The 25500-nt window shown below is 47.0% G+C and overlaps 1 protein-coding gene across 2 annotated transcripts in view; it reads right to left on the reverse strand.

Moving 5' to 3' along the window:
* Positions 1 to 25500, reverse strand: part of ARHGAP26 (Rho GTPase activating protein 26) — a 577725-nt gene that overhangs the window by 270910 nt on the left and 281315 nt on the right. The gene's annotated exons all lie outside the window — the stretch shown is intronic.

Here is a 25500-nt window from a genome sequence, read left to right on the forward strand (position 1 = left end):
AAGGCAATTATATATATATATACACACACACACATATATACCGTATTTTTCGGACCATAAGACGCACTTTTTTTCCCCCAAATGTTGGGGGAAAGTTGGGGGTGCGTCTTATGGTCTGACTATAGGGCTGCGGCCGGGAACGAGGGTGCTGTGGTGGAGCGGGTCATCGGGGACACGAGCAGGCAGCAGCAGCGCCTGCCGTGACCACGTGGGCCCGCTCATTACATACGCACGCCCATCCTCCCCGGCCATCTCTCAGCGCAGAAGCCGGCGCTGACAGGTGGGCGGGAGGACGAGCGGGGACGCGCGCATAGTAAAGAGCCGGCATGATCACCCCTGGCAATTACAGCCTGGAGTGATCATGTGCGGCTGTATTCACTGCCCCCCGCGCGTCATTACCAGCGCGGGGTGCAGTGAATCAGTGCACTCACCCGTCCCCGTGTGTGGAGCCGCCCCCTGCTGCACGCGATGTCTTCCTGTTTGTGCCGGTCAGCTGATCTGTGCTGAGCTGGTCAGCTGATCGGCACAGACAGGAAGATATCGCGATGCAGCAGGGGAACTGCTCCACACACACACACACACACACACACACACACACACACAGGTCAGCGTGCCAGAGAGGAAGATGTGATCGGTGCTGCAGGGAGTGAGGAAAAGGTGAGTATAAACGTTTATTTTTTTTCCTCTGTGCTATAGGATACAGGCCATATACCAGGATGGTATATGAGCACGATGGGGGCATATAGCAGGATGGGAGTATGTGAACAGGCTGGATGGGGAGGGGGGGTATGTGAACAGGCTGGATGGGGAGGGGGGGTATGTGAACAGGCTGGATGGGGGGGGGGATGTGAACAGGCTGGATGGGGGGGGGGGGAGATGTGAACAGGCTGGATGGGGGGGGGAGATGTGAACAGGCTGGATGGGGGGGGAGATGTGAACAGGCTGGATGGGGGGGGGGGGAGATGTGAACAGGCTGGATGGGGGGGGGAGATGTGAACAGGCTGGATGGGGGGGGGAGATGTGAACAGGCTGGATGGGGGGGGGGAGATGTGAACAGGCTGGATGGGGGGGGGAGATGTGAACAGGCTGGATGGGGGGGGGGATGTGAACAGGCTGGATGGGGGGGGGGGGATGTGAACAGGCTGGATGGGGGGGGAGATGTGAACAGGCTGGATGGGGGGGGGGAGATGTGAACAGGCTGGATGGGGGGGGAGATGTGAACAGGCTGGATGGGGGGGGAGATGTGAACAGGCTGGATGGGGGGGGGAGATGTGAACAGGCTGGATGGTGGGGGGATGTGAACAGGCTGGATGGTGGGGGGATGTGAACAGGCTGGATGGGGGGGGATGTGAACAGGCTGGATGGGGGGGGGGGGATGTGAACAGGCTGGATGGGGGGGAGGGGATGTGAACAGGCTGGATGGGGGGGGGATGTGAACAGGCTGGATGGGGGGGGGGGGATGTGAACAGGCTGGATGGGGGGGGGGGGATGTGAACAGGCTGGATGGGGGGGGGGGATGTGAACAGGCTGGATGGGGGGGTATGTGAACAGGCTGGATGGGGGTTTATAGCAGGATCATATACAAGGCAGGAGGATCATTACCAGGATGGGGTACCTTAGTAGAGAATTTGGGGACATTACCCCCATAACAGTTTCAGCAGCAGATCCTCGCCCCATAACAGTGTGTCATGACCACATTTTTTGCTTAAAGTTTTATTTTCCCATTTTCCTCCTCTAAAACCACGGTGCGTCTTATAGTCCGAAAAATACGGTATATATACACATACATATATATATATCTATATATATCTATATATATATCTATATATATATCTATATATATATCTATATATATATCTATATATATCTATATATATATCTATATATATATCTATATATATATATATATATATATATATATATATATATATATATATATATATATATATATATATACACACAGACATATTATATATATCCAGGATGCTGTTAAAAAGTTTTCCTTTCTTTTTATTCACAGATCCATTAAAATACAGTGGTCCAAGTAATTCAGAACAGCATTATGATAATGCTGTTCTGAATTTCTTGGACCACTGTATTTTAATGGATCTATGAATAAAAAGAAAGAAAAACCTTTTAACAGCATCCTGGATTGCTCACGTTATTGCTGGACTCTGCTCTGTCGTTGTTCACATTTGTATGGATGGACTCCTACATCCTGATCCGGGCACAACGGAGGTAACCAGGTCAGCTGAGGTTCCAGGTGATTCACAGGAGTGAGCTGGTCTACATTGTTGGATTTATGTTTATAATGTATATATATATATATATATACATATATATATATATATATATACACACATATATATATATATACACATATATATATATCACACACACACACACACACACCACACACACACACCACACACACACCACACACACACACCACACACACACCACACACACACCACACACACACCACACACACACCACACACCACACACACACACATATCTATCTATCATTTATTAGTGGAAAAGTGGTATAATGTGGAAAAGTGAAGGCCGTCATTGAAAGCTCGTCCGGCAAAAAAAAGAGAAAGTGGCTATACATGTTGATAGTACAACAGAGAAAAAAAAAAGTTGTAGCTTCTTGAAAAAGTGGAGTGAGGGAAACAAAAGTGCTACAATACAATTTGGGTTAATTCACCATGTAAAATCCATTTTGGAGTATCTGTTCTTATATAATTCATTAATTAGTTGACCACTTTGTTATCAAGTCTCTAGGTCCTATGATATTCTTAACATCACTTGGACAGAGTTAAGCTGGGTTCACACTAAGCGACAACGACGTCGCTGTTACGTCACCATTTTCGGTGACGTAACAGCGACCTTGTAAGTCGCTGTTATGATCGCTGCTTAGCTGTCAAACACAGCGACGCAGCAGCGATCATAACGTCGCTACATGTGCAGAGAGCAGGGAGCCGCGCTTAGCGCTGGCTCCTTGCTCTCCTTGCTACAGTATACATCGGGTTAATTAACCCGATGTGTGCTGCAGCTACATGTCACAGTGCAGAGAGCAGGGAGCCGCGCACACTGCTTAGCGCTGGCTCCCTGCTCTCCTTGCTACAGTATACATCGGGTTAATTACCCGATGCGTACTGCAGCCACATGTGCACAGAGCAGGAGCCGGCACTGGCAGCAAGAGCGGAGGCTGGTAACGAAGGTAAATATCGGGTAACCAGGGAAAGGTCTTCCCTTGGTTACCCGATGTTTACGCTGGTTACAGCTTACCGCAGCTGCCAGACGCCGGCTCCTGCTCCCTCTGCTCGCTTCATTTCGTCGCTCTTTCGCTGTCACACACAGCGATGTGTGTGTCACAGCGGGAGAGTGACGACCAAAAAATGAAGCTGGACATTCAGCAACGACCGGCGACCTCACAGCAGGGGCCAGGTCGTTGCTGGATGGCACACACAGCGACGGGACGTCGCTGCAACGTCACAGAAAATGGTGACGTAGCAGCGACGTCGTTGTCGCTGTGTGTGACACCAGCTTTAGACTGGGTTGGGATACCCAATATTGACTAAGGAAGGCTTATGCTCAGTTTGAAATTATTCATGCACATTAAATTGTAATAGCAGAGTAGCAGCACAACACATAGGCCTCGATTCATCAATACTGGAGTTTTGCATGCCAGTCTTAATAATCTGCTGTGGTAAGATGTGCATCTCAAAGGAAATGTGTCAGCAGGTTTTTGCTATGTAATCTGAAGACAGCAGGAGATCACAGCTGAAACACAGATTTTAACGCTGTGTCATATATTAAACTGTGTGGTGTTTAATTACAGTGAAGGTTTTATCACCAGAACAATATCATTGTTGTGAATATGGGAGACTTTTGGTACATGCAACACACAATCAGCACAGAAATTTTTGCAGATCCTTTATATGTTCTGTAGGGCTTTTCACAGCCTCTTGGCGCAATAGTCTTAAATATTTGTGGGACATCCAGTTCTAGGTAAGGTCACTGTTGTGCCAAATTTAAGCGACTTCTTAGGCTATGTGCGCACGTGTGCGCTCTGCACCGCACCTAAAAGGTGCGCTTCAGAGCGCAGCTGAAAAAGTAGATTTTGGGTACTCACCGTAAAATCTCTTTCTTGGAGCCTTCATTGGGGGACACAGGAAACCATGGGTGTATGCTGCTGGGACTAGGAGGTGACACTATGCAAATAAAAAAGTTAACTCCTCCCACGTAGTATACACCCACTGACTGGAGCTGAGGAGATCAGTTTGTGTAAAAGCAGTACGAGGAGAAACTTGAAAACCAGAAAATTCCGGATCTATTGAAGGCTTAGAAAAAGGGCGGGTGCTGTGTCCCCCAATGAAGGCTCCAAGAAAGAGATTTTACGGTGAGTACCCAAAATCTACTTTTCTTTATCGCTTCATTGGGAACACAGGAAACCATGGGACGTCCTAAAGCAGTCCCCAAGGGTGGGAAGAGAAAAAACCCGAAAACAGGGTTAGTTGAGACAAGATTCCTTGACCGGAACCTGGACCTAGACCCCGTAATGAACCCCTACCCGGCCAGTGGCCGAAGTACAGGAGAAGAGTTAGAGTACTAGGAAGTACTAAGAACTAGTGTAAAATACATAGGGATTAGGAAGATCAGGAGAAACTGCATCCTCTGAGGTCTGTACCTAAGAAAGCTAAGGAGCTAAGGCGACTGACAGCAATAGGTCGAGCTAAGAAGAAAAAACCCGACAGGCCCTGGAACTACGTTTGAGAGGGAAAGAATGAGCGAAGAACTAGGGCACCTGGTAGAGGTAGGTGCCAGGTAAGCGGAGGCCAAAGGAGCCCATTATTGCCGCAGAATGACTAGACGAGAAACTGACCGCCTAAGAGGGTGCAAGGGAGTCGAGATACTCGAGAAAGTGTAAGGGGATTCCGCCATAGGGGAACCTGACCTGTTGATTCCACAGCACTTGAGAAAAGTGATCTGACTCTAGTGGATGAACCGGCCTGCAGACGGGGAAAAAAATATGAGAGACCCTTCCCCTGTGTGAGGAAGGGGTCGAGAGAACCTGTGAGGTTCGGGGAAAAATGACAAAGTTAAGGAGCCAGAGGAATTCCAGAAACTAATTCTCACTATAACGTGACGCGCAGGAGAAGGGAGTCATTCTAAAATGACGCGACTGGGAAACTCGAACCCTGGGATCGGGTACTGGGTGATCCTTGCGAGGAATTATGGGAAGGGGAACCCCCATGGGGGAGGACTCCTGTGAATGATAAAAGGCACAAGACCTGGCATGTATGACCTGAGGTGGGAGAAGGAAGAACCCTTTCGAGGGAGACTCCGAGAAAGGGCTCGGCCTATGTCGTCGGCTGAAGCGGGAGTGACCCCCTATCCCTGGAGGGTGGCAAGGAAGATGTGATGGAAAAAAAAATGAAATATTCTTATTATTATTATAAAACGCGTCATCACGTCAGAAGTGATGATGAAGGGAAGGAAATGAGAGAGAATATGAGAGTATAAATGGTTTGGCAGGAACTTGCAGGAATGCACAAGCATCTGAAACCAAGCGGTGGCGAGTGGTCACGGAATTTGGTATGTCAGGGTCATCGGAGAGATCTAGCCTATTACCAAAGCCATTTAGAATGACTACGAGAGGGGGAAAACAAGGTAGACCCGGGGCAGGGGAAATGAAGACCCCTCTTGGCCTGAAAACGAAAGCAGGTCGTGTCTAGGTGCTAACTGAGATTGACAGGGCAGGCGTGGACCAGTCACTGCAGTGTAGAGTGTTCGGGTGGAGACACCCAGTGGTCTGAGCATTCAGGGCTCCCTGAAGAATACTGCTGTGGAAAGTAGACAGTTATATGAAACCTTACAGCTTGTCTGGAAGAGTGGGCCCAAAGACTGGGCCGTCAGGATACCAGAAGTCCCCTGGTGAAGCTGGTCCTCTGTGGAATCAATGCTGGTTAGACGATCCTGTGCCTGGTTCTTAACTTCACTTAACTGTGAAGGGACTGAGGAAATGTGATCTCTATCTGAAAGAGAGAGAATGTAAGAAAAAATATTTATGGTTTTAAACCTTTACAGTGCCTGGGCGGAACCCTAATGGGGGGTGCGGCCAAGGCTGTTCTAGACCAAGGAATAGGTAGATACTAGAATTACCATAAACCACCCGGGGACGGTGGCAGGAAGCAAAACGGACAACCTACTGGTTAGCGGACAGAGCTGCACCCTGCTTACCTCATATTGCAAACCAACAAGACAGCTATTTCAAGAAGTGATGCATCCAACGTACGGTCAACAGAGAGAGACCCTACCTGGCTACCTTAGATGAATGGTGCAAGGTCGGGTAAGGTCCTGGGCCACTGGGAAGGGACCAAATGAGAGCTGCTGCTGCTGTGCTGGGGGTCCGTGGTTGCTGCAGGAAGTGAATCACACGACCCTCCAGTCAGAAGGTCGCGTGTTGCCTTACCTCAAGATCACGTTACATGTATGGTGTGAGGTAGGAGATGGCTGCCGATCGCTGAGGAGTGAACTGGCCAGGGAGTTCTGGCTTACCCTCAGGTTATCTGAATGAGCAGGCTGAAGCAGGAGAAATCCCTCGGGTCACAGGGAAGCGACCTGATGACAGTTGCTGCCGCACCACGTTAGAGGTCCATGGAGACCACAGTCCTCGCCTCAGTCGAAGAAGGAGGAGATACCCGACTCGCCAAGTGAGGTGGTACGTCTAACTCGGGTTGTAAGCGGGCAACACCAACCTGTTACGGTATCCAGCATCTGGTCTGGAGAACGCTAGCCCCTTGGATAGCGGACAGGATCATCGATCCTGAATACTGGCACTGAAAGTGACAGTTGCTGCCGTACCTGAGACCACAGTCCTCGCTTCAGTCAGAGATGAAGGAGATACCTGACCCGCCAGGTGGGGTATTACGCTTGACTCGCTGGGTAGTGAGCAGGGCAACACATACCTGTTACGGTAACCAGCTTATGAATAGGAAAGCTAGTCCCTTGGATAGTGGGCAGGATCAGTGATCTTGAATCCTGGCACTGAATGCGACAGCTGCTGGCGGGCCGCCTCATGGGACAGTGTTGGATGGAGCTCTCGCCTAGGTCGAAGCTGAGCGGAATGCTGAACAAGGCACTCAAGCCTGCTGCTGTATCCGGCTTCTGCTGCTGATAAGTGCTGGCCCAAAGGTAAGTGGGCAGGCTCCCCAAATCACTCTCATGCTGTAGTAGACAGGGGGATATAGAAACGCTGCACACAACATATATAGAGGGTACGTTTCAGAAATACTAGCACACCGGATGGTGGGTAGGTGGATAGAGAAAACACAGGATAGTGGATACTGGCACCCTGTTAGATGGGCCGACATATAGAGACACAGGTACACAGGCAAGTGGACTGGTCCTATGGAACCCTCAATCAGAATGGCGGATGGGTTGATAGAAAAAAACCTTTAGCACACTGAAACTGACAGGTGCACATAGAGACCTGACACCCTAAACAGTGGGAAGGTTCACACAATGCTGTTACAGTGGTGTAGACAGGTGCGTATGGAAACCCTGTTACACTGACTAGTGTAAGGGCTTGTGAAAACCCTGATACACCAAAGCAAACAAATGTATGTGGAAACGCTGGCCCACGGAATAGCGGGCAGGATCCCCAAAGCACCTGGGTATTGGAACACACAGGCTTGACGCAGACAGTGGCACACTGAGAAGTGAACAGGTACAGGGAAACGCTGGCACACAGGAGCAGGTCAGTGTCTAGAGAAACGCTGGCCCACTGGATAGTGGACAAGTAGGAGACTAGCACACCGCTGAAAACTAGTACATAAAGAAACACAGGCACACTGGTGTCACTTGCGCACAGGTAGAGACTAGTGTGGAGAAAAAGGCAACTGCGCACTATAACCGTCAGGTGGCACGCAGAGACACTGACACGTGGGACAGAGGACAGGTACATGAATAGACAGGGCGTAAGCATGGAACCCACTGGAAAAAACTGACCGGTTCATGGAGACACTGGAACGATCACGGAAAAGCCAAGTCATGGACCGCCGTGTAACAACGTGTGTAGCGAGATGTGAACTTCTGATTGCTGGGTAGAGCGTTATAATCTATCCGCCATCTGACGGATAACGAGGTGTAAGGACAGTACTCTGGGGAGGATATAGAATGCTGTAGTGACATCCGTAATTTGTGCCACAGGCGCATAATACCGCTGGACACCTAGGATTAGTAATTAGTGCTACCGGCGGTAAATATCTGGGAGACAGAATGGCAAACTGACAATGAACACCCAGAAATCAGGAGCACATCTGGGCTAGGAGGGATGTGTGAACGACACAAGACAGAAGACAACTAAATTGTGCGACATACGGCTGCTTCACAAAGCGGTATCTTAGTGAATGAGCCCGTCCCCTCACCAACAGGACTGCATGTTCAGGGAGAACAGTACCCTGGATAATGAGCCCTGAGGGGGAGGCAGTTGCCTGTTTGAGGGCTCAGATGTGGGGCACTGAATGCTGCAAGAGCGCTGGCAGGCTCCGAGGTCAGGAGAGCAGGGACCTAATCACTGTCAGAGGAGAGTGCTGGGTCCAGCACTGCCTGCGGGTGAGCGTAGCTTCGCAGACCTGCGGCGGTGATGGCGCAGACAGTCGCGGCGGCGTCAGGGACGCTTACCCGGTCAGTGGAGCGGGCCTGGCGGCGGCGCAAGCAGCGCTCACCCGGGCGGAGCGGCAGTGCCGGAGGCTGCGTGGTCGACCTACCCGGGCGGAGGGGGTCGCAGTTCGCGGCGGCGGCAGCGCCGCTTACCTGGAGGGAAGGGCCGGTGACGGCGCAGGGATGACGCGCGCCGGGGATTGGCGCCCGGAAGTGACGTCAGACGCCGAGAGGAGGATTGAGGCCGCGCGAGGAGAAGGAGGCGGGAGATTTTAAAAAAAAACCCGCGCGCACGGCAGAATACCGGCTGGGGGCGTGGCCTGGAGGGCGCGCAGATACTGAGGGGCCGCAAAGCCGGGGGCAAAATTTTGAGGTATGCCGCCGGAGGGAAACGCTGGGTCACAATGGAGCCGGGGGCTCAAGTTTAAGGGCAGGCTGCCGGGGGATGGCAGGGGAACGCCGGGCCGCAATGGAGCCGGGGACTAAAGTTTAAAGGAAGGCCGCCGGGTAGTGGACGCCACCGCAGGGGGGGCCGATGGGGGGAGCGCAGGGAGGCCACGCTACAGGAAACTACGGGGGGGCCTATATGGGACCCCCTGACCCAAATGGTGAAAGGGAGTTTATGAAGACGGGATCCCTCCCCCCCCATAACCAGGGACGGGAAGTGCAGAGTACGTACCCTGAGGTCCCGGCTTGTCTTGAGGTGATCCTGGAGGCATCCTGGGAGGCTAGTGAAGACATCTCGACGGTCGTCCCGGGGATAGGGGAGACCGGAAGGGTACCTCTCCATCCTAGGTACGGTCTTCGTCCTCCTACCCAACAATCAGGCTCGGGAGCGAGAGAGTAGTTGGGGAGGGGGGCAAGGACCATCCGCCTGTCCCTCTGTGCGGATGCCCCCCAAACCGCTTGAAAGTGTTAGGGGGGTAGGGTCCTGCCAGACAGACACGGAGGACAACGGACGTGGCGGACGGACCCCACTTCTGTGCGACCGGTCTCTATGTGGGAGAGCAGGGTGAGCGATTACACCCTGTCGCCCGATGAGCTGTGTCTGAAAAACAAAGGGAAAATATTAATAAAACACAACAATACAAACCTGAGGGGCTGAGAGCAGCCCCTGCGTGTCCAACCTCCTCGGACACTAAGCAAAAACTGATCTCCTCAGCTCCAGTCAGTGGGTGTATACTACGTGGGAGGAGTTAACTTTTTTATTTGCAAAGTGTCACCTCCTAGTACCAGCAGCATACACCCATGGTTTCCTGTGTCCCCCAATGAAGCGATAAAGAAAGCTCCGTTCTGAAGCGCATGGTGCCGGCAGAGAACGTGCACTCTGCATGCTGCCTCTCCCTATAGACAGCAAGCAAACCGCACGGAAGAAGTGACATGTCACTTCTTAGAACGCAGCGATTCGGGCAGCAGCCGAATCGCTGCGTTATAATATGCCACGTGCGCACGGCTCCTGCACAATCTCCATAGACTGTGCAGGGGACGCATGCAGTTACGCTGCGCTGCAGATCGCAGCGTAACTGCATGTAATACGCACATGTGCGCACATAGCCTTAATCACAGTTTTGCATAATGCCTTGAAAAAATGTTTGTAGCCTTCTTCTGACTGATATCTTTCAACAATGGGATCCCATTGCTGTGTTGTAAGACGTTTACACACCATGGATTTGCTGTAAGAGGCAAGTGAGAAAACGTAAAAAATATCCTAATAGAACTGCTGAACTTAACTACTTAATGACCGCGGGCAGTAAAATTACATCCTAGCGGTCATAGTGTTAATGTCCACCGGCTGCTGTGGGCTGCCGGTGGGGATCTGCGCACATGTCAGTTGATTTGTACAGCTGACATGTGTGCCTTGCAGGCTCGAGTGGATCGCTATCCACCCGTACCTGTTATAGTTATAACCCCTTAAACGGTGCTGTAAAAATGTGACAGCACCATTTTAATGGCGATCGCAGTAAAGGTTTACTCACCGTCCACCACCGGAAGTCACGTGACGTGATCACGTGAATCTGATGGTTGTCATGATAGCACAGGGTCATGTGATGACTCCTGTAGCTCACATTACTCAGGTCCTGTAACCCACATTACTCAGGTCCTGTAACCAGCTGCCAAGTACTGCAGGTTACAAGAAATGACCATTTCTCCCAATCTGGCTGTGTAGCTCTGATCGGAAGAAAAGAATGAGCGATCAGACAGCTGATTCTTATAGCCCCCTAGGGGGACTAGTAAAATAAAAAAATTAAAAAAAGTTTTGAAAAATTAAAAACAAAAATTCATCAACCCCTTTCGCCCCATTGAAAATTAAGAGAGTTAAAAAAAAATATACCCACATTTGGTATCGCCACGTTCAGAAATGCCCGATCTATCAAAATATAAATCAATCTGATCGGTACACGGCGTAGTGGCAAACAAATTCCAAACGACGAAATTACGCTTTTTGGACGCCACAAATTTTGTGCTCAAAACATACCATTTGCGTAAAAATCGTACAGTTAAAAAAATCAGCTCAAGGAGCAAAAAATAAGCAGTCACTGAGCTATAGACTCCGAAAAATGAGAATGCTACGGGTCGTGGAAAATGGCGCAAAACGTGCGCCACTTTTTTAGACAAACTACTGATTTTTTTTTAACCCCTTAGATAAAAAGTAAACCTATACATTTTTGGTGTCTACGAATTTGCACTAACCTGAGGCATCACAACAAACCATCAGTTTTACCATATATTGAACAGAGTGAATAAATTATCTCAAAAACATTTGTTGTAATCGCATTTTTTTTTGCAATTTTGCTTCATTTGGATCTTGTTTGCCGTTTTGAAGTACACTACATGGTAAAACTCATGGTTTCATTTCAAAGTAGAACCTGTTTCGCAAAAAACAAGCCCTCATATGTAAGATTGTCTGAAGAATAAAAAAAAGGTACGGCTCTCAGAAGAAGGGGTGCAAAAAAAAACCAACGGAAAACAGAAAATTGGCTGGGGTGAAGAGGTTAAGAGGGGCCTGGATGCCTTTCTTGAAAAATATAATATTACTGGTTACGTGCACTAGATTCATGATTGGGCGTTGATCCAGTGAACAAGTCTGATTGCCCTATGTGGAGTTGGGGAGGAATGTTTTTTGCTCTAATTTGGAGCTTACTGTTTGCCACATGTTTTTTTGCCGCTCTCTAGATCAACATGTTAGGTTAGGTTATGGATTGAACTCAATGGTCTGAAGTCTACTTTCAAAATTAAAGACTATGAAACTTTTTATGGGGTTAATCAGAATTACTGTAAAAAATGGCAGCTTGCACTGACGGCTATTTAACATGACTATCAATGTGATTGGCTAATTCTGGACATAACATCTCCAATTACAAGAGGGTGTTCACAATTCTGCAACCACATTATTTTAGGTTTGTTATTTTTATTTTCCTCCCGCAAAATGATTTCAGTTTGTATGCGATTTGTATAGAATATGGGTGATATTAAAGGTGGGAAGACTTTAAATGATTCTTCTTGGTATGATGCTTTTACATGACAAAAAACAGGAATTTTAACAGAGCTGTGTAGGCTTTTTATATTCACTGTATTCAACATTAGACAGTTTGTTAGGTTTTAGGAGAGAGCAAAATGGAAAGAACTAAAAGGAATTGCTGCAATATTTTGTATAGGTACTAGAGGTGTCAGAGTTAAGGCCCCGTTACACGCAACAATTTATCTGACGATATGTAGTCGGGGGTCACGGTTTTCGTTAGCGACGTCGTTGCGTGTGACACCTACGAGCGACTCCGAACGATCGTAAAAATAGCAAAAATCATTGATAGTTGACACGTCGTTCATTTTCAAAATATTGTTCGTCGTTTGGAACGCAGCAGACATATTGCTACGTTTGACACCCTGCCAACGACGAACAATATCATTAGTGCGTCCGTCATCAGCAACGCGCGCGTGTCGTTACGAGCAATGCTCCACGCCTCCTCCGCTCTGATTGGTGGTACCAACTGCGTTCTGATTTGGCAGGCATGGTTGATAAGGTGGACACAAATCGTAGGAGATTCTGACAGTATGGAAGTTGGGGCGTGTAGAGGGCGAAGCAATCACACACCAGGGTGTATGCTATGGACAATTATACGCCTCTCTCATTGCCGGAATCCTAGGGAGGAATGCTGTGTGACGGTCTCCACACGCCTGCCTTGGTCAAACAATATATTGCTGAACGATGTAGCGTTGTTTGTGAGATGGGTAGGTGTGACCGCTACAAAACGACCTATGAGCGATCTCGGAAAATCGTAGCAACGAACTGGGCGTGTCACATCACTAATGAGATCGCTAGCGATATTGTTGTGTGATTAAAGTGGCCTTTACACAACTAAAATGCCCAGATATATGCAAATAATCATTAACATCCAACCTCAGTCTAGTGATCAAATTAGGTTGAATTCTGACACAACTTCATCAACAAGCACTTTCAGTAGCTGCTTTTACGCAAGTGAATCCATCTAAAGTAGTGAAAGCTAATCTTCAGAACAAGGGCAACTGTCCATCTCTGAAATCAGAAAATGGTCTGAAAAGGTCAAGTTGTTTTTAGCAGATTTAATTGGTTCCTTATATCCTAACTGTGACTTAACTGCAGCAGACTATAAAACCTCACTGCCAATATTTTATTCTACATCACTGCTAAGTGGCCACATCATCCACTATATACTCTACAACATGTGGGCAGGGGTTGGTCCGAACATAGAAAAACAAGCACTCAGGAAGCAGTATAGCTGCTAAGTTGACAAATATTTATCAGCGTGATAAGCAATATACGGTATCTTCTAAACTCATCTGCTGCAAATGATGGGTCATGTTCAATTTAGCAATAACCCAATTTTCTATATCTTCAGGATAAAGTCTAAAACGTTTCCCACTCATTCTAGATGCTTACAGTGATAGATGTCCTCAATTATTTTAAGCAGCAGTGTTTTTAAAAATTTTCTTTTGTTTTTTTTTCGTTTTGGTTTAATATCTAGTACCATGCCAGTGTAACTCAGAAGATTTCTTCTGCTGGATAAGTAAATAAGACACTATAAGTTCAGCTGCCAGAGAGGAAAGGAGTCCAATTTTGTTTAAAGCCTGATGCCAACACCACCAAGCAACATCATATGGAGGGGGGAAAAAAAAAAAGCTAAAAATATAAAAAATATTCTAATTACATATAATAGACAGACAGATATATTGATAGAGTCATGGCCTAAAGAGTTGGCACTAGAGATTAGCGATCTTGTGGAAAATAGGTTCGGCGGGTTTAGCTGGACTTTAGATAAAGTTTGTTTTGGGACCTAGATGTGACCTAAACCCTAATGGAAGTCACTAAGTCACTAAATGGGCAGTTCGGGTCTCTGCCCACATGCAGCCAGCCATAAACAGATCACATCCAGGGGTAGGTAGGTGCACACTACATCCAAGCATGCTGCTCTTACCGCCAGTGTGAGCCGTTCAGACAATGCAAGTGGCTCGCACTGCGCTGAGCATTGAGCGTACCCAAGCGCATCGGTGCTTACGTGAGTGGTTTGCATATGTACATCACTCGAACTCTGTTTTTTCTTTTTATAAAGTCGGTTAGTTTATGCCTAGTTGGCACCCTTCAAATTCTTCCAGAAAAGTATTTCTTCCTGAAATTTTTCGCAATTAGACATGTTTTGTTATATACATGTTCATTTCTCTTGCGTGTATTGGAACAACATACAAAAAAAAACACAACGAAAAAAAAAAGAAAAGGCAACTTGGACATAATTTCACACAAACCCAAAAAATTAGCTGGACAAAATTGTTGGCGGCTTTCCAAAATTGTAGGTAAACAACTTTGTTTCAAGCATGTGTGATACTCGTTCAAACTCACCTTTAGCAAGTAAAAGGTGTGTGCAATATGAAAATCACACCTGTAATCCGATAAAAAGGGGAGAAGTTGACTTAATCTTTGGATAGTAAGTCTGTGTGTGCCACACCAAGCATGAAGAACAGAAAGATGACAAAATAACTGTGAGGACTTGGTAACCAAAATTGTTAAAAATATCAACACTTTCAACATTACAAGCTCATCTCTAGAGATCTTGATGTTCCCTTGTCCACAGTGCACAACATGAATCAAGGTTGTTACACTTTTTACACTGCAGCTAATCTCTTTGGACGTGGATAGCAGAGAAAAAGTGATGAAAGGTTGCAATGCTGGATAGTTAGTATAGTGGATTAGCTGTGACAAATTAAGTTCCATGCATCAGTGTCAGCGCAAACTTTCTATCTACATTTGAATGAAATGAAATGCTATGGCAGGAGACATTACTTCAGAACCAAAGGAAACGAAAGAATATTTAAATGCAGAGTCTCAGACAGAGATAAGGGGCTCCAGTTCTCAAGCTGCCCTAGTCTCCAAAAACAGGGAGAAGGTTGTGACAGTCGCGACATAGAAACTATATAGCAATCACCTCTTTTCAAACAACTTTATCCTTGCAGATCTGTGTTACCAAAGGATTTGGGGTCGCAATGTTGTGTCCACTGTTAGAAAGCTGGGTTTGCATCCTAGTTCATGTGTCTTCTAGCAGGACAATGACTCCAAACATACTTCAAAAAGCATCCAGAAATGGAATGGATGGAAACAAGGTGCTGGAGAGTTCTAGAAGGCCAGCAATGGGTCTGGATCTAAAGTCCCCGTCACACACAGAAATAAATCTTTGGCAGATCTGTGGTTGCAGTGAAATCATGGACATATTATTCCATTTGTACACAGCCACAAACCTGGCACTGATTGTCCACAATTTTACTGCAACCACAGATCTGCCGCAGATTTATCTGTGTGTGTGACAGGGCCTTAAATCCCATTGAACACCTGAAGAGATCTTAAAATTGCTATTGAGAGAAGACACTCTTCAAATATGAAAGACGCGGAGCAGTTTGCAAAGGAAGAGTGGTCCAAAATTCCAGTTGAGAGGAGTAAGAAACTTGTTGACGATTGTAGAAGGCGATTGATTGCAGTTATTAATTCCAAAGGGGTGCAACGAAATATTAATTTGACAGTGACAAGAATTTTGTTAGGCTCATTTTTTGAGTTTTGTGTGAAATGCTGGTTTCCCTAAAGCCTATTGAGCATCAGTGGGGCATCCTCACATGGAACGTGGAGGAGCACAATGTCTCTAACATCCATCATTTCCATAATGTTGTCATGAAGGCGTGGAAGAGGATTCCAGTGGCTCCTGTCAAGCTCTACTGAACTCTATGCATAAGAAAGTTAAGGTGGTGCTTGAAAATAATGGTGGCCGCACAAAATACCGTATTTTTCGGACTAGAAGACTTACTTTTCCCCCCCAAATGTTGGGGGAAAGTGGGGGGTGCGTCTAATGGTCTGAATATAGAGCTGCGGGGAATGAGGGTCATCGGCGGCACGAGCAGGCTGTAGCAGCGCCTGCCATGATCACGTGGGCCCGCTCATTACATATGCACGTCCATCATCCCGCCCATCTCTCAGCGCTGAAGCCGGCGCTGACAGGTGGGTGGAATGATGGGCGGGGGATGCGCGCATAATTAACAGCCGGCCGTGATCACCCCTGGCAACTACAGCCTGGAGTGATCATGTGCGGCTGTATTCACTGCCCCACATGCATCATCAGTGTGGGGGGCAGTGAATCAGTACGGCATACTCACCGTTCCCTTGCAGCACCGCGATGTCCTATTGTCTGTGCCGGTCAGCTGATCTGTGTAGAGAGCGGTGAGCACAGCGATGATGTCATTGCTGTGCGCGCCGCTAGTCAGACAGGTCAGCTGACCGGCACAGACAGGAGGACATCGCGGTGCTGCAGGTTAGTGACCGGTGACTGTTCCACACAGATCAGCGGCGATGCTGCTGCCACAGACAGGGGGAGGAGCAATGCTGCATGGAGTGAGAAAAGGTGTGTATAAATGTTTTTTTTTGTGTGATACAGGATACATGCCATATAGCAGGATGGGGGCATATACTAGGATGGGGGTATTTATCAGGATGGGGGTATATAGCAGGATGGGTGTATATAGCAGGATGGGTGTATATAGCAGGATGGGTGTATATAGCAGGATGGGTGTATATAGCAGGATGGGTGTATATAGCAGGATGGGTGTATATAGCAGGATGGGGCAATATAGCAGGATGGGGCCATATAGCAGGATGGGGCCGTATAGCAGGATGGATGGGGCCGTATAGCAGGATGGATGGGGCCGTATAGCAAGATGGATGGGGCCGTATAGCAAGATGGATGGGGCCGTATAGCAGGATGGATGGGGCCGTATAGCAGGATGGATGGGGCCGTATAGCAGGATGGATGGGGCCGTATAGCAGGATGGATGGGGCCGTATAGCAGGATGGATGGGGCCGTATAGCAGAATGGATGGGGCCGTATAGCAGAATGGATGGGGCCATATAGCAGAATGGATGGGGCCATATAGCAGAATGGATGGGGCCATATAGCAGGATGGATGGGGCCATATAGCAGGATGGATGGATGGGGCCATATAGCAGGATGGATGGGGCCATATAGCAGGATGGATGGATGGGGCCATATAGCAGGATGGATGGCAGTATATATCAGGATGGGGGCATATATCAGGATGGGGGCATATATCAGGATGGGGGCATATAGCAGGATGGGGGCATATAGCAGGATGGCAGTATATAGCAGGATGGCAGTATATAGCAGGATGGCAGTATATAGCAGGATGGCAGTATATAGCAGGATGGATGAATATAGCAGGATGGATGAATATAGCAGGATGGGTGAATATAGCAGGATGGGTGAATATAGCAGGATGGGTGAATATAGCAGGATGGGTGAATATAGCAGGATGGGGGTATATAGCAGGATGGGGGTATATAGCAGGATGGGGGTATATAGCAGGATGGGGTACATATACAAGGCAGGAGGATCATTACCAGGATGGGGTACCTTAGAGAATTTGGGGACATTACCCCCATAACCATGTCAGCAGCAGATCCTCGCCCCATAACAGTATGTCATGACCACATTTTTTGCTTAAAATTTTATTTTTTTTATTTTCCTCCTCTAAAACCAGGGTGCGTCTTATGGTCCGGTGCGTCTTATAGTCAGAAAAATACGGTAGATACTTTTTGAACAATTTGGCCACTTTCACTTAGGAGTGTACGCATTTTTGTTGCCAGAAGGTTTATACATTAATGGCTGTATGTTGAGTTATTTAAATGCACACCGTATTTACACTGTCATACACGCTGCACACTGACTACTGTACATTGTATCAAAGGGTCATATCTCCATTGTTGTGCCATGAAAAGATATAATAAAATATTTACAAAAATGTGAGGGATATATACAGAACCTTTAAAAATATTTTACCTCAAGACGTCTGACAAAACCATTCGTAATTCAAGACATAAAACATGCCAATATTTGTGTTATTGGAATTTTTTTCTATCCATTAACAATTCGCTCCCTCAAGTTACTAAAAAAAAAAAAAAAAATCACATTCTGATGGCCTTTCATGCACCATTCCCTTGCACCTCTATCCATTAGCTTAATCATTCATATCTTATATATATATATATATATATATTTACCCATTTAAAAGGGTTGTCCCATGAACAAAGTACCGTATTTTTCGCTTTATAAGACCACCTGATTATAAGACGCATCCCCAAATTTGGTGAAGGAATAGAGAATTTTTTAATAAATGGGGTCCGTCTTATAATGCCAGTGTCCATCTAACAAATCATATAGGGTATATGTCTCTCATAGCCCCCCCATCCTAAAATTAGCCCCCTTAATCTGGATATGGCCACCTTATATTGAATATAGCCCCCTTGTGCTGGCACATGTCCCCCAGTGATGCCACATGACCCCTATGGCTGGCACACGTCCTCTATGGCTGGCACACAGCCCCTATGGCTGGCACAAGGCCCCCAGTGATGCCACATGCCCCCTGTGGCTGGCACACGGCCCCCTGTGGCTGGCACACGGCCCCCAGTGATGCCACATGCCCCCTGTGGCTGGCACACGGCCCCCTGTGGCTGGCACACGGCCCCCTGTGGCTGGCACACGGCCCCCTGTGGCTGGCACACGGCCCCCCTGTGGCTGGCACAGCATGGGCGCGATATCTAACACAGGGGGGCATGTGCGATCAAAGGGGAGCACAGGCACATATAATATGCGCCACTCCCCCAGCCCGTCACTGCGGTGCGGTTTCAGCACCATGGTGATGGACAGCGGCTGTGCATATTGTATGAGCGGGAGCAAGAGATCTAACGCTGCAGCCTTCACCAGCTCACCAGCCTCTATCAGCCTCCCTCAGCCTCCAGCACCGCTCCAGAGCGGCCCCCACCTCCCCTGGATCCTGCAGTACATAATCCGTATATTCGGATTATAAGACGCACCCCCTACTTTCCCCCAAAATTTGGGGGAACAAAAGTGCATCTTATAAAGCGAAAAATACGGTACTTATTAATCAACTCATTTTGGAATAATAAGTACCACAAGTGAATGCTTTTAAAAAAAAAAAAAAAGTAATGTTCTTGTGCTGAGATATTCCTTCATAACCCCTTCACAACCAATTACGTATATATTTATATTGTTAGCTGTGTCCTTGCCTTTGGTGCAGTGTGTGAATCCTCACCTTTCCCTTAACTTGATGGTTTATTGGATCCGAGATCCATCTGCAGCTATTAACAAGTTAAATGCTGCTGTCAGTCACTGACCGTTGCATTTAAAATGAGCTGACAGGAAGTGAAAAACTGGTCCCACCATCACATGATCTCGGGGCGCTGATGGTTTGTCATGACAGCCCGGGTGTCAGCTGATGAGTCCCGTGCCGGTCAACACGATCCTCCTGTGAACACTGGCTACCAGCCGGCATTCATAGGAGATCTTGATTTTTACTATACTATGTAAAGCATAGGAGATCACAGCTTCAAGTCCCCTGCGGTGTCTTGTGAATACAGAAGAAATTAAAAAAAAACCTTAAATATATTGAAATTAAAAAAAAAAAAAAAAAGTTTTAATCGCCCTCCTTTTGCACCATTAAAAATACAAGGTAAAAAAATTTTTTTTTTTGGCATCGCCAGATTCAAAATTATACTATTTATCTAAACGTAAAATAAATTAATCCGATCAGTAAATCACATAACGAGAGAAAAAAAATCAAAATGTCATAACTACGTTTTTTCTGTCGCTGTAATTGTGCAATTTAAGGCTATCAAAACACTGCATCTACCCCAAAATGGAATCAATCAGTAAAAGAGTCAGCTCAAGGAGCAAAAAATAAGCCTTAACACAGCAACACAATTTTTTTCACTACTTAAAAAAAAAAAACAAAAACCAAACAAACAAACAAACAGTACATGTTTGGTATCTACCTGGTGGATCATACTGCCAGGTCAGATTTGCCATGGTAAATAAATATATTTAGGAATATTTAGTAAATATATGAATTTGATTCCTGTTTTTCAGCACACTATGTGGCAGAATGAATGGTGTCAAAAGTAGAACTCGTCCTGCAAACAGCAAACCCTCATATGGCTATATTGCTGAAAAATATAAAAGCTAGGCTCTTGGAAGAAGGCAAGAAAATAGACAAAAACGGAAAAAAAAAAAAGCCAAACAGAAAATCTCCCAAGGGTAAAGGAGTTAAATGTAACTTTGTCTATATACTGTTAATCATGGCACATACTACAGTATGTGGCTGCGATGACAGGATAAGTTACGTAAGATAAGTGAGTATACAGCGAACACAGCTGTTGCTTCCGAGGTAACATTTCCCTGCCTGTTTTATCACAGGCATGTGTGTTTCTACTGCGTATTCAGCCCTCTGAGTTCATCATAAATCAAGTCAGTGACATAGGAGCTTCAGTGGCTACTGAGCTTATATATCACAGACTTGATCCATGAAGAGTTCACTGTACTGGTGATGTAGCAGAAAGACTTAAGGCTGCTTTACACGGTACAACCGATTGTGCAATTTCACAATTGATTGTACCCGCCCCCGTCCTTTTTGCATCACGGGCAAATCGCTGCCCGTGGCGCACAAAGTCGGTAACCCCCCGTCACACATACTTACCTCCCGTCCGACCTCGCTGTGGGCGGCGAACGTCCACTTCCTGGAGTGGGAGGGACGTTCGGCGTCACAGCGACGTCACACGGCCGCCGGCCAATAGAAGCGGAGGGGCGGAGATGAGCGGGACGTAAACATCCCGCCCACCTCCTTCCTTCACATAGCCGGCGGGGGCCGCGTGACGCAGGTGAGCTGCTGTTCATCGTTCCTGGGGTGTCACACGGAGCGGCGTGTGCTACCCCGGAAACGTTGAACAACTAAATTAAACGATATTATGGAACCTAGCGAGCAGTACATGACTCACGATTTGTGAGCGATACTGCGTCGCTAGGAGGTGTAACACAGGCCGGCATCGCCAGCGATGCCGGATGTGCGTCACAAAAAACGTGACCCCGACGATCTATCGCACGATAGATCTTCTGGTGTAAAGCAGCCTTTACTCCTGAGATAAAACAGACAGGCAACGGTTACCTCAGAAAGCAGCAGCTGTGAGCCCTTGCTGCTTTGTCTGTATACATATATAGGCTGGTTTCAGACGTCCGTGTTTTAGGTACGTGTGACATCCGTTTTTTAACACGGATGTCACACGTACCCATGTTACCCTATTGTGCACTCACACGGCCGTGTTTTCACACGGACCGTGTGGCCCCGCTATTTCACACGGAGACGTGCCCATTTTTTTCTCCAGCAGCATGGATGTCACACGGACCGCACACTGATGTGATCCGTGTGACATTAGTGTGATGTCACACACTGTGTGCCACGGGTTTTTAAATAAAAAGATTTTCTATATTTACCTGTATTCAGTGATTCTGTCTCCGGCTCTGCTGCGTCCCGCTCCTGACCCCCGCTCATTATTTTCATTGATTATTCACCGCGTTGAGCAGCTGAGAGCAGGGGCATCGCGGTGACAGCGAAGGAGACCGCACCGCCAAGGACAGCACCGCCGAGGACAGCATCGCTGGGGACATAGCTAGTGACAGGTGAGTATCCTGCCAGCAGTGTGTGTTCAGCGACATCCAGGAGGTCATTTGATTTCCCAATGAACTCTGATGACCTCCTGATGACCCCCTGCGACAACTGCGTTACAGCGAGTGTCACGATGGTGACTTCCAGGGGTTCATGAGAGTTCATTGGGAACCCTGATGAGTCCCTGGATGTCACTGCACAAACTGCTGTATACTCACCTGTCACCGGCGATGTCCCTGGTGATGTCCCCAGCAATGCTGTCCTCGGCTGTGCTGTACCCAGCCTGTCCATGCCATGTTCCTGCTTCCAGATCCTCAGGCAGTGAATAATCAATGAAAATAATGAGCGGGGATCAGGAGCAGGATGCAGCAGAGCCGGAGACAGCATCGCTGAATACAGGTAAATATAGAACATCTTTTCATTACAGAGACACGTGTTTTACCCGGTACGTGTCACACGTATGCAAACATGTATGTCACACGTGTGACACATGTGTTGCACACGTATGACACACGTATGACCATAACCATGCGTGTGACTGGTACCCGATTAAACACGGACGTCTGATACCAGCCTTATCATAAGTAACTTACGCTTGCTCCCAGGACCAGGATCTATGGTAACTGCCAGCAATAAAGTCTGCATGGTTGGGCACAGCCACTACACAATACATAGCTGGGGCACATTATTAAGATTATTTCAGAAAACTTATATTTATTTTAAACACATTCAATTGTGGAGCTTATTATTATTATTTTTTTTTCAAAACATATTGAGTAAAATGTATTTTGTTTCTGGGACAACCCCTTTAATACAGCATGAGGATATAAGTGTGTCAGGAAGCCCTCTGGCAGTCTGTAAGTGAACTGTGAAATAAGGTAGTTTGAACCCAGGCTTAAAGTGAACCTGTCAGGTGCAATATGCACCCAGAACCACGATCAGTTGTGGGTGCAAATTTCTAATCCCAGCATCTAGTAGCAGAGATAAAGAGATGTTTAGAAAAAGTATTTCTAAAGATCCTTATGATATGCTAATGAGCGCAGGGACTAGTCACAAGGGCTTTTTTTTGCTCTGACTGGTCTGCCCGCTTAGCATGTTAGCACACCCACAGGCGCCCACAGGGAGGTACTAACATGCTATTCAATGCCAAGCGTCATCAGTGGTGACATGCGTATTTGTGTCCGGTCACCGCCTCAGACGCCGGGCTTAGAATCAGTGTGCATTATGAGAATGCCTGGCACTTCCGGTCGTGCGCACTAGACCTCTCTGAAGCCAGGATGCGTACACCTGGCTTCATAGTGCGCATGACCAGACGTGCCAGGCATTCTGATCATGCGCACTGACCCTAAAGCCGGCGTTACACGCTACGATTTATCTGACGATATGTCGGTGGCGTCATGGTTTCCGTGACGCACATCCACCTACTCCGAACGATCGCAAATCGGTTGAAAATCGTTGATCGCTAACACGTCGTTCATTTTCAAAATATTGTTCGTCGTTTGGATCGCAGCAGACATATTAGTACATTTGACACTATGCAACCGACGAACAACATCCACACGACCGCCTTGGTCAAACAATATATCGCTAAACGATTTTGTGTCGCTTGTGCGATCGTTACGTGTGACCGCTAATAAATGACCTATGTGCAATCTCGGCAAATCGTAACTACGATCTGGGCGTGTCACATCGCTCATGAGATCGTCAAATAAATCGTAGTGTGTAAAGCGGCCTTAAGTCCTTGTGACTAGTCCTCTCGCTCATTACCATATCATAAAAGATCTTTGAAATACTTTTTCTAAAAATCTCTATCTATGCTAGTGTATACAGGGACAGTTAGGCAGGGATAAGCAATATGCACCCAGAACTGCCCGTGGTTCTGCCCCTGACAGGTTCCCTTTAAATTTGTTTTATCTCCCTAGTCCATCTACCGATTTAGGACTAGAGTGGCGCAAATTATTTTTAGTCCAGTATATTCAATGACTTTTATTATAAAAAAATAAAAAAAATTGCTATACAGTGGAACCTTGGTTAACGAGAACAATCCATTCTGGGAGTGTGCTTGTTAACCAAGTTACTCATTTAGCAAAGCAAGATTTCCCATAGGAAATCATTGCAATGCAGACAATTCTTTCCACAAATTGTTAAATGTCCCATCCTGGTCCCCTATTGTGCCATTCCACACACGTACAAATACACACAAACACACACATATTATGCTGACATTACCTTCCGTTCCCTCGCTGGCTTCCTGGAACTTGTAGTTCGCCCGTACAAGATGTGTATCGGGTAACCATGCGACCGATGACGGAGCTTCCGCTCCCAGCGCGCTGACGTCAAAGGCAGGAGCCGCTTGCCTCTGATTGGCCAGCGCGCTGCCTTTGAGTAGCGGCTGACAGGGGAAGATCCTCCCGCGTCGCGATGGTTACCAAATACACATCATGTAGTGTACAGGTGGTTCCCTTAGTTTGCTGCTACAGGATGTGTATCGGCAAGCCTCGCGACGAGGGTGGACCTTCCCCTGTCAGCCGCTACTCAAAGGCAGCGCGCTGGCCAATCAGATGCAAGCGTCTCCTGCCTTTGACGTCAGCGCGCTGGGAGCGGAAGGTCCGGCATTGGTCGCGATGGTTACCAGATACACATCTTGTACTGGCGAACTATAAGTTCCAGGAAGCCGGCGAGGGAACGGAAGGTTAGGTGAGCATAATATGTGTGTGTGCATGTTTGTGCGTGCTTGTGTGGACTGCAAGAGCGTGTTAGAGCGCGGTTGATGTACGGAACCGGAAGTGTGTGAGGTGAATATTTTGCTCGTACAGCAAAGCTTTCTTGTAAACAGAGTTAGAAATATACAGCAAGCTTTGCTCGTTCAGAGAAATACTCGCTAACTGGGTTACTCATTAAGAGAGGTTCCACTGTATATGCTTTTGTTTTCATATTAATTTAAAGAAGCTATTGGGAATCATGTATTCTAAAATTGTGAGATAAGCGTCAGGACTCCCTTACAAATTAGGCAAAAGTAAGCAAACCTGCTGATATTAGCAGACAGCTTTATGTGCATGGGCCCTTTAGACACTCCTGATATCTTCGTCAGAACATATTTTTATTCTCCGGTAGATAAGCCTGGTGCTCGCTTTTTGAGAAAACAGGTGTGCTTAGTTGAGAGAAGTGTTTCTGTGTGCGGGGGCGTCTGGAAAGACAGCTATTGGTCAAATGGCCAACAGCTATCTAATGTGTGTGGAGGAACTTCTAAAGAATCTGTCAGCAGGTTTTTGCTACATTATGCTGATCTCAGACGAAGTATGAGCTGAGAGCCTGATTCTAGGAATGTCTCACTTATTACTGGACTGCTTGGTGTAGCTGTGTGCTGTAGTTTCAATAATATCATTGTTTTTTCAGCAAGACATTATCACCAATGGACCATGTCTTGTGTGCAGGCAAATCAGGCTAATCTTTGTAATCCCACCCCCACAACAAATTATCAGCATGCTGAAAATGCACATTATACACAGGAAGCTGCCAGTCCAGATGTGTGGTAGGGTGATACACAGCCCAGAGGTCTTAGCCCTGCTACATACACATCAGACAAAAGAGGAGTTCCATCAAAGCTACACCAAGCATTCCAGTAATATATCCCTGAAATCAGATTGCCTGTCTCTACACTATACTGCTCTCAGATTCTATTAAAAACACCTGCTGACTCGTTCCCTTTAAGTCACTGCTAGACACTTCTGATTGGTTCATCTTCAGGAACAAAAAGGATAAAGCATTTACATTCCAAACCCCTTAT

Source organism: Anomaloglossus baeobatrachus, chromosome 4, assembly GCF_048569485.1.
Source record: "Anomaloglossus baeobatrachus isolate aAnoBae1 chromosome 4, aAnoBae1.hap1, whole genome shotgun sequence".
Classification (NCBI taxonomy): domain Eukaryota; kingdom Metazoa; phylum Chordata; class Amphibia; order Anura; family Aromobatidae; genus Anomaloglossus; species Anomaloglossus baeobatrachus.